General features: G+C 40.2%; 1 protein-coding gene across 2 annotated transcripts in view; it reads left to right on the forward strand.

The window, feature by feature from the left end:
- The first annotated feature begins 182 nt into the window (after positions 1–182).
- Positions 183–14,901, forward strand: part of SGMS2 (sphingomyelin synthase 2) — an 80,748-nt gene continuing 66,029 nt past the window's right edge. For both annotated transcript variants that reach the window (XM_030012559.2, XM_030012552.2), the window contains exon 1: positions 183–200. The gene's annotated coding sequence lies outside the window, so the exon portion shown is untranslated. The remainder of the gene's footprint in view (positions 201–14,901) is intronic.

Here is a 14,901-nt window from a genome sequence, read left to right on the forward strand (position 1 = left end):
CTCAGGCAATTTGAAGGTCAGAATGACAAGGTTGTACAGCATGCTGCCCTGCAAGTAACCGTTCAACAGATGCTCCCTGGCTGTATACAGACTTTCTGACCATGACAAATGGTGACAGAGGAAGGGCCTGGATTTTAATTAATCTCTCACACAATGCTCTCCCAAGCATGGAAAGAGAACCAGCATACTGCTGTGGAACAGTGAGTTGAGGGCTTCCCCCTGTTGAATATTCAGTTATGTCTAGGGCACGCTTGGTCAACTGCGCTTTGCACAACATTGTTTTACGTGGCTTAAGGGTAATTCTAAATGTTATTTGCAATCACATTCTTTCTAAAACTCTACTGTTACTTCATTCTAACTGTATTGATATAGATTGGTACTGTTCATTCTGCAGTCTGAGAGACAATAGTGGGAAGATGGTAGTTTGCAAGAGTTGTAAATAAAATCAAAAAACACAGGCAGCCCACTTAACTATGCAGGTGACTTCTTACAGGTACATTTGGCTCCCCTGTAATACTCACACATTGACAGGGAGCAAGGCACAGTGGATTTTTTTAAATGGTCTGCATTGAAACCTAGTTTCTAAAGCAACTGTGTTGGATTCTGATTTGAAGTTTGAGAAAATGAGGCTTCAAGCACAGGTGAAGTTTTAGGCAATGGTATTTACAGTTTGGAAAATCACAAGAGAAGAAAATGCAGTTGTATTAATCAAGATGTATGCACAATACTGCCCAAACAGACTGAAGGCAGGGAGCTGCATGATTCCTTCCACAAAATACTGCAAAAAACCCGATGAATGGACCACATACTAGTGAAATCTGAAGTGTAACTGCAAATATAGACACTGGTGGTCAGGCAGATGACATAATCTTAGAGGTAATAAAAAAACATTTCTGAACAGCAATTCCTAAAACAGATCACCTTTTATGATTACACTAGCACTCTAAAACAATGTATACATATGTATGCATATATAGTATAGTGAAATATTAACTATATAGTAAAGCCACATGAGTAGATGAGGTATATCAGGCAATAACCAACATTTACATATTTTACAGAGGCTAATGTCACAAACATAGGTCATATTTCATCAGTTCTTGTCAATGCTGTTTTAGTGAAAATGTAAATATATTTTTGGTGTACAGAAGTTTGACATATAAGTCCATCCAGAGCTGCGCATGTATTTTGCCTCTCTAACATCTTAACCTCCTTAAACTATTAAAGAGGGAGATAAGAAAAGCATTCTTTAAAGATAGGAAGCAAATACATGTTAACTTATACAAAGATTTGGGGAAAATGAACAGCCTATGAATTCTTTGTAAGGTTATGTGTAAGTTCTGCATGGCTATTAAGGAGTAAGTTCCAGTTCTACTTTCCTGAAATCTTTCATGATGGATTGATTTTGATATCCAAGGCAGGTGTTTTCTGAACTTCAAAAGCAAATTTCTCTGGAAGCCCTTAGTGAAATTCAAATGAATAAACAATCCCTGATGAATTGTTATTTCTTAACCTATTTCCAACCTGAGTTAAAAAACTGTTCTCATGACAGCAGGTGCTCTTGCAACCCTTCTGTATGGAGCTCATGTGCTGTATGCCTGTGCCCTTACTAAATGTTAAGAACCACCAGGATTTAGTATACTTGAGTTGATTGTGATGCTGAATACTTCTGTCAAAGAGCTACTCTGTAAAATGACCATAATCAATTTGGTTGTAATGTTCTTGCAGAAGCAACAAAACCAAAACATCCACTACTGTTGTGCTTAATTTCAAAAAGAGAAATTACATAAAAATGGAGGTACTTGTTAAAAAGGAATTACTAGAATCTTTGTAGACAGCACAGGGACTAGTTAAAGAAACCACGTTGGATTCTGATTTGAAGGTTGGGAAAAACAGGCTTTGAGCACAGATGAAGTTTTAGACAAAGCAGCCTACAACCACATAATACCACTGAAGAAGGACTGACAGCCCACAGCAAATTCTACATGTGGACATGCTGACCAGACCAACTCAGGGAAATCCTTTCAATTCCACATAGGGACAATGCCATAGAAAATAATTCTCTATGGAGTTAGCTTCTGCATAGCCAGTTATACTATCTAATACTAATCAATCCCAAACATATAGTAAGAGTCCCAATGTGCATTATTTAACTTTACCAAACAGACATACACGGTACCATACAGTTTCAATCTCCAGTACAATCTGGGCTACTGACCACGCTAAGAAAAAGATGAGAAGATTTCATCTTAGGTTATATTCCAAAGAAACATACAAATTTGCAGGGGAAAAACCAGCTTTTTAAAGAAAAAATATTTATTTAATCATAATATTAAAAAAATGATGATGTCTGATATTTACTTTTTAATATAGTGTTTCACCAGCCAACCTGTCCCAAGATGTCAACTGAAAAACAACAGAGCTAAATCAAGTTTTAGGATGTTCAAAAATAGATGAGATTATTTTTAGTAGCTTCCAGGCATCAAACATTCTGATCAAATTCTGATGACATGTCATGGTCATGTTAAGATGCACCTATTCAATTTTTTTTTCTTGAAAAATACCCACAGCAGTGTAACTCAAGTAGTCATGAAGGCTGTCTGCAGTTTTGCCTTTTTTTTTTTTTTTTGAGAATATCATCATCTTCAATGTAGACAATGCTGCCTACATAGAAAAGGCTCATCACTGTTCTGTCAGGATTGTTTCCAAACTTTTTTCTCACATAAATCATTCTTCTTTTGACACCATTCTGGTAAGTAAGAACTTCAGAATGCCTTTTAAATAGATTAAGCATTTTGTTCAAGCTCTTCTCAATTTTTTTTCAACACCGGAAGTAGGACCATGAAGCAATCTCTAACAGCTCTTAACCACAAATTCCTTATTCAGTGGTCTTCTGGTGGAGGTGCTATTTTTCTTTTGTCACCAGCTTTGTGTAGTGGAAAATATGACTGTCAAAAGCTGGCTGAGATTAATGAAATTAACATGTGGACACTTCACCTGTAATGCAGCTTGCGTTGCAGACAAGATATGCTCATCTACATACAAAATACGCAAATGCAGGAAGTCCTGTATAACTCCCATGTTTGAGAAAGATGGGAATAGAGGAGATATTTCTGGGAATCCATTCTCTGCCTTTAGCAAAAGCTTTTAATAAATTCTTTAATATTTGGACTGATATATATGTCCAGCAGAAAAATCTGGCCCAGCTGTTTAAAGAAGCCACAGAAAGATCAGCAGAAATGCTAATAAAAACCCTGGGTAATGAGAATACCATTTGTTTTCTGACATACTGCTGAATGCTCAACTCAGATTTCTTTTCATGTCCCACAATACTGAGGATTAGAGCTCTCTTCCCAATTACGTTGCAAGTATTACATCTGCTGAGTTTGCTCTTTAGACAGATAAACTACACTCCATGTGCCGTCAGTGTTCAGAATTAAGTGGTCTATTTTGGCCAGCAGTGAGAGATGATGGTTGGTGGCCAGTTCCAGGTGATACAATGATGTTATGAGAAGTTGAGCAGATGTCATACAGGGTAACAGGATACACAGCAACGCTGTGTTGGCCGATGGAAGGCTGTCTCTGACAAAGTTCAAAAGAGGTAGACTGAGGGAGGTACTGGCTAGCAAAGAGAGACAGCAAGGGGCAGTGCAGATACTAGAACTCTGGCTTAAAACTCCTGCAGAGTTCACAGGGCGCTCACTTTGTAAAGTGAAATAAAATCTGATTTTAACAGAGACGGGGTAGAGCAAAAGTGCATAGTGCACATTTTCGAAAAAGTTGATCCTCATGCTCCTTATTTTGAAAAAAAATGCACATATCCTCTAGAATGTTCCGAGCGCTGGCATTTCAACTGCTGTAAAAGCTGTGATGACCACTAGAGGTCATTCAATGAGTAAGAAATAATTCAGCCTTTCGGTGGTGATTTTCTGATTTGGGGTTTATTTGTTTTATTTTGTTCTTTGTCATTAACAACATAAAGAGTTAACTTTACAAGACAGCTAAGTACTAGATTTGTGAAGACAATTGGCTATCCGTGTACTCTATAGATACACAGTGACTGTAGGTAGCCCTAGGTGACTGCTGACATTTTCAAGAGTGCTAGTTAATTTTATTGGGAGCTAGACATATATCTAGAAACCTGAATACTTTGCTGCGTGCTTCTCTGTGTCTTTAGGTAAGTAACACCCTTAAAAAATCTGGTCCTGATTCCAGTGTTCAAACTTCAAAAATATTTATCTATATGACAGATGTCTATTTTCCATATAACTTTGTCTATTTCAAATTTAGGTACTATATAAGTTCACCCTGTCTTTGGCAGACACAAGGAAGGACAGGTGTATTATTTATTGAAACATCAGGAGCAAGACCAAGAAACTCTAGACAAAGAGATCTCTAGTGAAGCAAAACTACAGACAGAATAACTTTAAAGGTGTTTTCTCTATTCCTATCAAGGTCTTTGTTCAACATTTGAAGAAAACTAGTTTTTTTCTTTCTTTCTTTTTCCACATCTCTGGATGTGACATTATGTGGAAAAAAAATCTTGTGGCAAACCCGTAAATAAGCTAAACCTGGTGGGATCTCTAGGATTAGGAATGGAACAGAAGAAGGTTATCAGGCAGGAAGATAGGAAGATGCTTAGAGAAGAAAACTGGGAGAAGGATGAGCAGTTACAGCTCCTGTCAGGTAACCAAAAGATGAAGAGATATGTAACAGTTCTTACCCTAAAGCCAAAGAAAGACCAGCTCTTCTTAGATATGATCCTAGTAGGAGAGATAAGCTGAGAAAGAAAGTGAATGTGAACTAACTGTTTTCTTAGGGATGAGGACATACAGAGGACTTTCACACTTGTCAACAATCCCAGGACATAATGTCCCTAGGACTGTTTTTGCCAAATCACAACTGTTGAAAAGGAAGATCCAAGAGTAAATGGTTTGCAACTAAAGTAAATATATTGTACATAGAGTTTTGCAAAGTAATTTCTACTGTCACTGTGCTATTGAATTGCTTTCTCACCAGATACAAGTATTCTACCACTTCATTTGCTACTCATTACATACATCATCTAGCTTAATAATAGGTTTTGTCATGAGAATACAAACAAATTCTCTTTAATGAGAAAAGCCTGTTCTCAGCAATATTTGTAATACAATTTCTTCTTCAGTCATTTGATTTGTTGCAAATGGAAAGTGAGCCATTAGAGTGTTTTTCAGTAATTTATTGCTCTCAACATGCAAATCCACCTCCTAAGAATGACACGTTTGGGGAAAAATAGCTATCTCATCTTGAAAAGATTTTTGGACTGCTAAATGGAGGACTGTATCACAAGCATATCCACCTGTTGGAAACAACTGTAGCAGCCTGACTATCTGGTTGCCTATGCAACCATGGCACATTTTGAGAATCTAACTGATGTTAGGAATTATTTCTTCTAAAGAAATTTTCAGAAAAGTTATTTTAGTTGTCTTTAGCAGTTCTGGCAAATGCACGTAATTTCAAGCTCTATTTTTTCTAAATGGAACTAGCAAGTTCCAAGATAATTAATAAATAGAAAGTTGCCCACAACAACTTTAAAAGATGGAAAAAACATTCTGTATGAAAGTGTTACAAGTGTTGTACACACAGATACTAAAAGATAGCTTGGTGAATTGCCACATAATCACTAAACCTGGAAAGGTAGCTTCGTAAGAATCACCACTGGAAAAGTACATTAAAGGTTTCCAGAAGAGTACAGTCTGCTTGTCAAAAAACAGGACAAGGATCATGAAATGCATACTGGAAGGGGAAAAGTAATTTATACATTATAATTCCATTATTTGTTGTTCAGTATCAGACCTTTTGACATAAGTTTCAGAGGACTACCCAGTACTACTAAAGCCATGTAGATGCTAACCATCCTTGAAAAATGAGTACTTTAAATAGGTCTGCAAAATTACTACTTGACTGTAAAAATTTTTGGCTTGTCATTCTGTGTTTTGATTTCCCATTCTGTAACATATGAATAATAATTCTTTTTACTGTAGCTACTTAAATTGAAGAAAATGCTTTGAAACCAAAGACTTTTACACACCTAAATATTATTATGTTATATGCATTAAATAAATTATTCTACCATGGTGGCATTTACTAGTACAGAATTATAAAATGTGTTTTGGTGGAGAACACCCAAGGGCCAAAGCTAACACAGACTCAAATCACATTTCTAGTTCAGTTCACAACATGCTTAAATCCAGTGACTCAAGAATAGGGAAAACTCTTCTCTAATCTAAAATATTTAATCAAACTACAGACATTTTCCTTAAGGTTAAAAATATGGAATTACTTGCCACATGTGCAAGTCTGAAGCAGCTTTAACTGAAAGACTTCCTTCAAGACATCTCTAAGGAACTTAGAATTCATATTTTCCCAGAATAACTGCTTCAATCTCCAGTGGGATGCATTACCAACCAGAGTTCTGAGCAGAGCTGTTGCAAGCTGTCTTGGTGATACTTCACACCCATCCCTGGTCACTTCCTGTGTCCTGTGTCCTGGTTAAAGGTGGGAGCAGCAACAGTTGGTTGGTTGGTTAGTTAACTAACAGCTAACTTTGCTCCCTGTTATAGACGCTCGTGACAAATTGGAGGAGCCAATTTGTATTAAATAAAAGATCGAATTTATTAGCAAGCGATAAAAGAGCAAAACAGCGCTGGGCGGCCGGGGAGACAGTGCTCCGCCACAAGCTCGCACCCAAACAGGGGAAGAGCCTCTTTATTTATACAGTCTTTTTAGTCCCTGATACATGAAGGCTGGCTGGTATCTTCGGTATCTTGTGCCATCAGGTGTTAAGTGGTCGTAATTTGCCTTCTGGTGGTTGTTGGGATGAAGGCCGAAGTCTTCCTCAGCTGTTCTTTAGGTGACTCAAGTCCCATTCATGCTCTGTAAACGTTTCTCTACATATGCTAATCATCGGTACTCATGGTCTTAGATAAGTGAAGAATATCCCTACCTCCACATGCGATTTCATGAACAAAGTTAACCTGTTCATTACAATCCCCCCTTTTCTATTTTATCCTGATTTTGTTCATTAAATCGATCTAATACTTTTTTTGTCCGCCCGAGGATAGGATTAATTCCTTCATCCTCTATTTGTTCATATTGTTTTCGTAACAGCATTAAGTGTGCAGCTTCTAAGCGCCCTTTAACAATAGCGATCAACTTATTAAAAATGCATGGCCCAAAAGTCAAAAATAAGATCAACAAGATAAGGGGTCCTGTAATAGTTGACAATAGGGTGGTTAACCAGGGTGAATAATTAAACATAGACTCATACTAGCTCTGTTGTGCTTCCCTGTCTTTCTTCCGTTTTTCTAACCCCTCCCGTAGCTTGGCCATTGTATCTCTAACTACTCCAGTATGGTCAACATATACACAACACTCTTCCCGTAGGGCTGCACATAACCCCCCCTGCTGCGTGAACATTAGGTCTAAGCCCCGTCTGTTTTGTAATACTACTTCTGATAAAGACCTAACAGACTGTTCTAGGGCTGTCATGGCTTTTTCTATCCTAGCCAAATCCTCGTCGACTGCTATTCTTAAGGATTGAAATTCTTGATTTTGTTGTATGAGGGAGGTTATTCCTGTACCAGCTCCAGCAGCTCCGACTGCTATGAGGGTTGCTACCGTGAGGGCTGTCAAGGGCTCACGTTTTTTGTATGTGATGGGCCTGAGTAGTTTGATAGTTATAAATAAAATCTTCGGGATGGTAAATAAGCTTAGGTATTACAGTTACTTGTAAGATAGTAGTAGTCTGTACAATATTGTTATTATCATCTTCCTCTGTTACGACTGAATTTGGTCTTACACCAGAGGGTTTATTTGGCACCAGCTCTTTCCTTATCGTAATTATTCCCCCTTAATCTGCGCCTGGTTTTCAAAGTCTGACTCCCCATGTTCTCTCGGTTAACCAAGCAGGATCTTTCGGGTTGGTTGCATTAATATAAACATATGGGCAATTTCCACTCCATAGTCCTGTTTGGCTTCCATCCCAACCATGTGAAGGAGGTGTACATCCATGAGGCTCCCACCTTACAGATAGGAATTTATCTGGACCTCCCCTAGGAATCCAATCAGAAGCTATAGTTTTGCAACCCCAATAAGCATAATAGTAAGAGTCGGGATGGTTGCAATACCCCTTTCCAGGGTTAGAACTGGGACAAAACTAAAAGCCTAAGTTATGTAGACATGGGTTCCTGGGTATGATTTGACATAAGGATTGATTAAAGCTTGGGGCCCCGGCAGCAATTACTTGCTGTAGTATCTTTTGATCCTCCCACCTATAAAGCGTCTATTTGTAAGGTTGGTGGGGGTTCCCTTTGTCTTGGGTTGTCTCCATTAGCATTAGTAACAGTCCTATCATTCAAGTGTTTAATCTCAAGTTTGAGAAAAGTGGTGTCCCTTTACCCTTGCGACAGGTATTCCAAGGGTGCTGATAATCATTTTGATTTTTGTCTTCATCCCTGGTGAGAGATGGGAGACTTTGGGGAAGCTCTGAGGATGTTTTATTTGGGAGTAATAAGTCAAGAGGCTCCGTGAGCCTTCTCTGGAGGTAGTTCATCAACCTTAATCCACACAGCAGTACGTCTCTGCCCTCTTCTCTGCCTACTCTGTTGCTTAGAGCAGCGAGGTATACTATCTTCTCAGCAGCAGTCGTATTCTTCAGGGGAACCTCCTTTATATTTACTTTGTTTTGACTTATATGCGTCCCAGTTTGTATCCTTCACTTCCCAAGCTCCCCACCCCACTCTGACCACTGTTCGTCTGCGGGATACTTGCACTATTTCAGTCTTCGTTGGGCATAACTCATTTACATAAAGACAACACCTCTCAGGGTTTATGCCTTTAGCAAAAATATCCCACCATTCTTTGGAGCCTTTTATAATTTTTCCAGTTGATATTCCCATACATAATGCTTGCTCAATTAATTCCTGTTCGTAATTATAACATTCGTGGCAAATGTCACTAGGGGAATACCCATAGGAGCAATGTGTCCACCACTTTTCTCTACAAAGTTTACACCTGTAACATATAAAGATAACATATACAGTGAGGATTTTTACAAAAGACAGTCTCACTCCTCCACTTTTCTTCGGAGCTTGATTTTCAAGCTGTCAGGGTCTTTGGTCACTTCTCAATGAGAACTCCGAATTGGTCCTTTGATCCTGCTTGCATGAGTCTATCCTCGTTCTGTAGTTCGGACAGCAGTTTCTGTGGTAAGTAAAACAAGAAAGGGCCCCTCCCACCTAGGAGTGAGAGAGGATTTTTTCCAGGCTCTTATTAATACCATATCACCTGGCTTTACTGAATTTCAGGGGTTGTTTTTCTTTGGTGTCCCTTAACATGTACCACAGTTATTCGCTTGGGCCCTCTTATTGCTTGTCTTGACTTCCTTTTCCCTGTTATTACTCGAGATGACCCATCAGCGAATAACTTTTCTCCCTCTCTCAATTTTACCTCTTCCAGATCTAGCCTAATTTTTGTTTGTTCTTCAATGGTCTGAAGGCAATTATGTGTTAATTCTTCTTCAGGACCCCCATACAAAAATTGCGCCAGATTTTTTAAGTTCGTTGTTCCGATCTCCAATTTAGGGGAATGGATTAGGATCCCCTTATATTTTAAAAGCCTAGCATCGGTGATCCATTTTTCAGCCTTTTGTTGGAGAACTCCTCGAATATTATGGGAGAACACCCTTAATTCACTTCTAAACGTTATCTTATTTGCTTCTTCCACTATCAGGGTTACAGCAACAACTGCTTGTAAACAGGTGGGCCACCCTCTACTGACGGGGTCTAATAATTTGGAAATATACCCTACAGGTTTCTTTTTTCCCTGTCCACTCCTGGGTTAAAACTCCGTATGCTGTCCCCTCCTCAGTGGCCACAAATAAATAAAAGGGTCTCCTCACATCAGGCAGACTCAAGACAGGGGCGTTAACTAGATCAGCCTTGAGACTCTCTAATCTCTCTTCATCCTCCGGGGTCCATTTAAGCAACCCATCCATAGTTAACTTTTGATACAAAAATCGTGCTTTCGCACTAAAGTTTTCAATCTACTGTCTACAATACCCAAATAGCCCCAACAATTGTCTAATCTGTTGTTTACTCCTCGGGGCTTTCAGTGATAAAATTCCATTTACTCGTTCGGGGTCTAACTTCTTAGTCCCCTTGCTTATCCAGTGTCCTAAATATTTCACCTCCTTTTCCACAAACTGTAGTTTTGGCCATGATACCTTGAGGCCTTGAAGGCCCAAGAAATTTAACAACCGTATGCTTTCTTTTCTGACTGTTTCTTGATTTTCTCCTGCTAACAATAAGTCATCCACATACTGTATTAGTACGACCCCATCCTGCAGTTGGTATTCCCGTAGAACCCGTTCTAGGGCTTGTCCAAATAAGTTTGGGGATTCTGTAAACTCCTGGGGGAGTACAGTCCACCTTAACTGCTGTCTCCTATGAGTGTCTGGGTCTTCCCACTCGAAGGCAAAATAATCTCTACATTCCTCCTTTAGAGGGCATGACTAGAATGCATCCTTAAGATCTATTACGCTATACCATTGGTTCTCGGGTCCCAATTGACTCAGCAGGGTGTGTGGGTTTGCCACTACCGGGAACCGGTTGACAGTCCATTTATTGATTTCCCTTAGGTCATGCACCAACCGATAGCTACTATCGGATTTTTTTTTTTTTTACTGGTAAAATCGGGGTATTAAAAGGGGACATGCAGGGTTCGAGTACCCCCTTTCCCAATAGTCTTTTAATCTCAGGTTTTAGTCCCCTTCTCCCTTCATTAGATAAGGGATATTGTTTAACTCTCACTGGAATCTCTGGGTTCTTAATAACCACCTCAAATGGTTCAATCAAGCCATTCCATTGGGGTCTCATCTTTTTCCTGTGAGCCGGATCCTGATTATTCCAGTTTGGCCGATTTAAGGGCCATTTTTGATCCGTCGCTGGGCCAGCCTGATGTTGCTGGTCCCACAGTCTCATCCCAGCCCCCCTAATCTTGTCCCTTTCTTCTACGGTAAATAATATGCCCAGGATAGACTGTAATTCATCCCACGTGTACAAATTCAGTCCCAAGAATTGATCCAACCTTTTGGCTACGCCCAGGGGATCATCTAACAGATTCCCCATTTCCTTCTTAAATTTTCTTACATCCCCTGTATTAAGGGGGACTGCCACATACCCCGTTCCCGGTCCCCCCTGTTCATCCTCACCAGGCACCAACATTTCCCGAAAAAGGAACAATCTTTCCTTTCTTCGTATTATTTTATTACGTGCAGACCTTCTGGGAGGGGGTGCCGGGGCTGAGGAATTAGGTTCCGAATCTGACCCTTCCTGGGCCTGGGCTATTTCCTGGCCTTGGAGTGGGTCCTGAGGAGGAGGGGCCTGAGGGGCATAGGGAGGGGGCCAAAGGGGGTCCTCATCATCTTTTCGAGGTTTATCTGGTCTGTTTTCTCTTAAGGCAAAGAGGAATGACATTTCCCAGGATTGGGAAATCCATAAGGCAGCATATTCACTTTCCTCTGGGCTGGCTGGTGGTCTCTTATTGTTTACCCATATATTTAATTGTTGACACACCCAATCCTCAGAGGACCCGAACACAGGCGAGAGTATATGAGGATTGCTGAGAGGTTTTCCACCCCAAATCTCAATACAATAACTAATCATCTTTTTCCTTAGACCTATCCTTTCTCCTTGGTGAACTGTCTCAATATCTTAACATCAGGCTTAGGGGACTGTCCGGGGGTATGTCTGGTAACTTATTTCCCTTCCCCATCCCCATGGGTCCAGAGGGCTTGCTTTTCCTCTGTCCCATCTTCCGAGGTGCCCTTATCCACACACACACTCACTTCCCCTCGGTCGTGACTCGCTCCCTCGCGGGCTACGAGAACTGCACTACTGGAGGGTCCGCACTCGTGTGATCTCAGAGAAACCTCTCACACAATTGCACCTCGGGATAACCACCCCAACCAAACGGCTCACGCTTTATATACTCACCCGCTCCCGGGGTCTTCGTTTGGTCTTCGTGCACAAAATTTAAGGGGTCCTGCAGGTTCTTTTGCTCAGTTATCATAATTTAGAGGGGTTCGTGGGTCCAGGGTATGGCGGCGGCACCTCTTCAAGACGGGGCTATCCGGGGATAGGGCGCCTCCCCGCTTGCAAGGGTCCGCACCAAAGAACCTGGATCCGAGTCACGGCACCAAGTTTGTTATAGACGCTCGTGACAAATTGGAGGAGCCAATTTGTATTAAATAAAAGATCGAATTTATTAGCAAGCGATAAAAGAGCAAAACAGCGCTGGGCGGCCGGGGAGACAGTGCTCCGCCACAAGCTCGCACCCAAACAGGGGAAGAGCCTCTTTATTTATACAGTCTTTTTAGTCCCTGATACATGAAGGCTGGCTGGTATCTTCGGTATCTTGTGCCATCAGGTGTTAAGTGGTCGTAATTTGCCTTCTGGTGGTTGTTGGGATGAAGGCCGAAGTCTTCCTCAGCTGTTCTTTAGGTGACTCAAGTCCCATTCATGCTCTGTAAACGTTTCTCTACATATGCTAATCATCGGTACTCATGGTCTTAGATAAGTGAAGAATATCCCTACCTCCACATGCGATTTCATGAACAAAGTTAACCCGTTCATTACACTCCCAAATAACAATTTCTCACCTCAGTGCCTCGGACAGATGCCTGTCTCAGCCTGACTTTATCGTGGCTTTGGTCAGAGCGATACAGAGAACAGCCTGTGAAGTGCTTGTACCTGGCTCTCTCACTAACTTAAGTCAGAAGAGATGATTAGTGCACTTAATCAAATCAAAAGGACCTGAAGGTTTTAGCCTTTTTTAAGAGGCTTTCAGCCCAGTAGCTAACAGGATCAATCTCTAAATGCTAGAGTAATCATTTTTTTCCTTTTATTCCTTTTGATGTCTGAGAACAGTACTCTTTGCTATGCTGACAAACACACCAGCAAAATTGAAATAGGGAGAAAAACCACCAAAAAATGTCAGCAGTTTAACTGTTCTTTCCTGTGGGCACAGTCAGGTTTGGTCAGACTCATTTATCTAGTCACCTCAACTCCTCTCTGTCTCCTCAAAAATTGTCTCTTATGACTATAAACAATGTAAAAAATGGGAGGGAGAGTTTTATAAAGGTCTCTGAAACATAGAGCTTTCAAACCTTTTCAACTTTGCAATCTCGTTGGAGTAATCTTTTGAGTCACTAGAGGTCCCTAACCATATTGCTAAATGAGATCACAAGGGTCACCCCTGGAAAAAGGTCTGGAATTCTTGTTACTGTCTGAAAAAGACTGTGCAATCTCTTGGGCAAACTCTTCAGCAAGCAGACCAGATGGGATTGCATCCAGAATCTGACATTCCATTCAGGAACAGCAGATAATGTTTCCAGGCTGGTACCTATCTGTTCAGCAAAGCTTCGATTTTGAATTGGGGGAAGAAATCCTGAAAAACATAGCCCCAAGAATGATGCCTTGGAGGCCTTCAGAACAGGACATACTGAGGTGGGAGAAGATTAAAAAGAGCTCCTTTCATCATCATGTGAAGAATGGAGAGAGAGAAGGAGGCAAATAAACTAGTAGAGAAGCTATATATCTGGTGGGAAAGTTCTTCAAAAATGTCACCCTGTAAAATGTCTCAGTAAGAGCGAATCATTACTTCATGAGTGCTGTAAGCATGTGTCCCTATCATGAACCTTTTTTTGTTGTAATATCTTTCTGCCAAAACCACTTCTAATCACATCAGGCTTTCTCCCCAATATCAAATGGTTCATTTAATATAGAATCTAATCAGATAAACTGGATGACTTAAACACTGTTACGAATATACTGTGTCTATGTGGAACACATTTGTACTCATGTACCTCTTACAAGGATTTGAGTAATGTGATTATGAACTACGTTTATCTCAGACTTAAAAAATTGATTGTAAGCCCATATGTCATTTCTTTACCTGCATTTTGAAGCAGAATTCCAAGGGAAGTTGGCTTAAGATCACAATGTTTTGGCTATTATCTTTTGGACAAGGAGATGCTTGTATTACAACACACACTTTCTGGTTTGCAGCAGGAGAAAAGGATGGGGCATTTAAGCTACAGATCACCTGGTTGCATAAGGTGATGACAGAGATAAAGAAGTCTTATGGAGGAGGGGCTGAGAACTTAAAAAATAGTAAGAATTAACCTACATGGCATTTCCACCCAAAGCAGGTAGAGCAATTGCAGGGAGGAATCCTGTCACATTGAACAGAAAGACTTCTAGTAATTTGAAAGAAAAAAGTACATTGCATTTAGGTGCTGTTTTCTAACCAATAAATCTGCTACCTTATAAGTAAAGACAGATCATATTTTAGTTCTTTTGCCGTTCACTAAGTCTTTGCCTTCATATCTATGTATGCCTAAAGAACTAAAACATAGCCCAAAATGTCCATGCAAATCAAATTCTTCTTGAAAGTGTTCTTAAACAACAAAGAGCCTGAAGAGCCAACAACAGGCACAGGAATCAGTTTGTTGAACTGTCTGCTTGGTTTCAGAAGGGAGCATTAAATTTTGCACCTCACAGTACAAACACAAATGAAGCACCTGGAGTCTCTTCAGACTCCAGAAGCTGAACACATACCAGGCCCAGTGGACTGGGAGCAAACAGCATGATCTGTTAAGTGTCCAAGGGGCAGACTGACCTGGTTTGTGGCAGCATTAACTTATGTATTATATTGTGTTTCATTTGGTCATGACAGATGTGGCTGCAGTTTGTTTGGCATTTCTAAATATTTATAAAGATCATGTCTGTATATGGCCTTTAAAATCCATGGTTTAATATGTATTCACTTACTTGTTAATTCACACAAAGGACTCAAGTA

Source organism: Aquila chrysaetos, chromosome 1, assembly GCF_900496995.4.
Source record: "Aquila chrysaetos chrysaetos chromosome 1, bAquChr1.4, whole genome shotgun sequence".
In the NCBI taxonomy this organism is placed as follows: Eukaryota; Metazoa; Chordata; class Aves; order Accipitriformes; family Accipitridae; genus Aquila; species Aquila chrysaetos.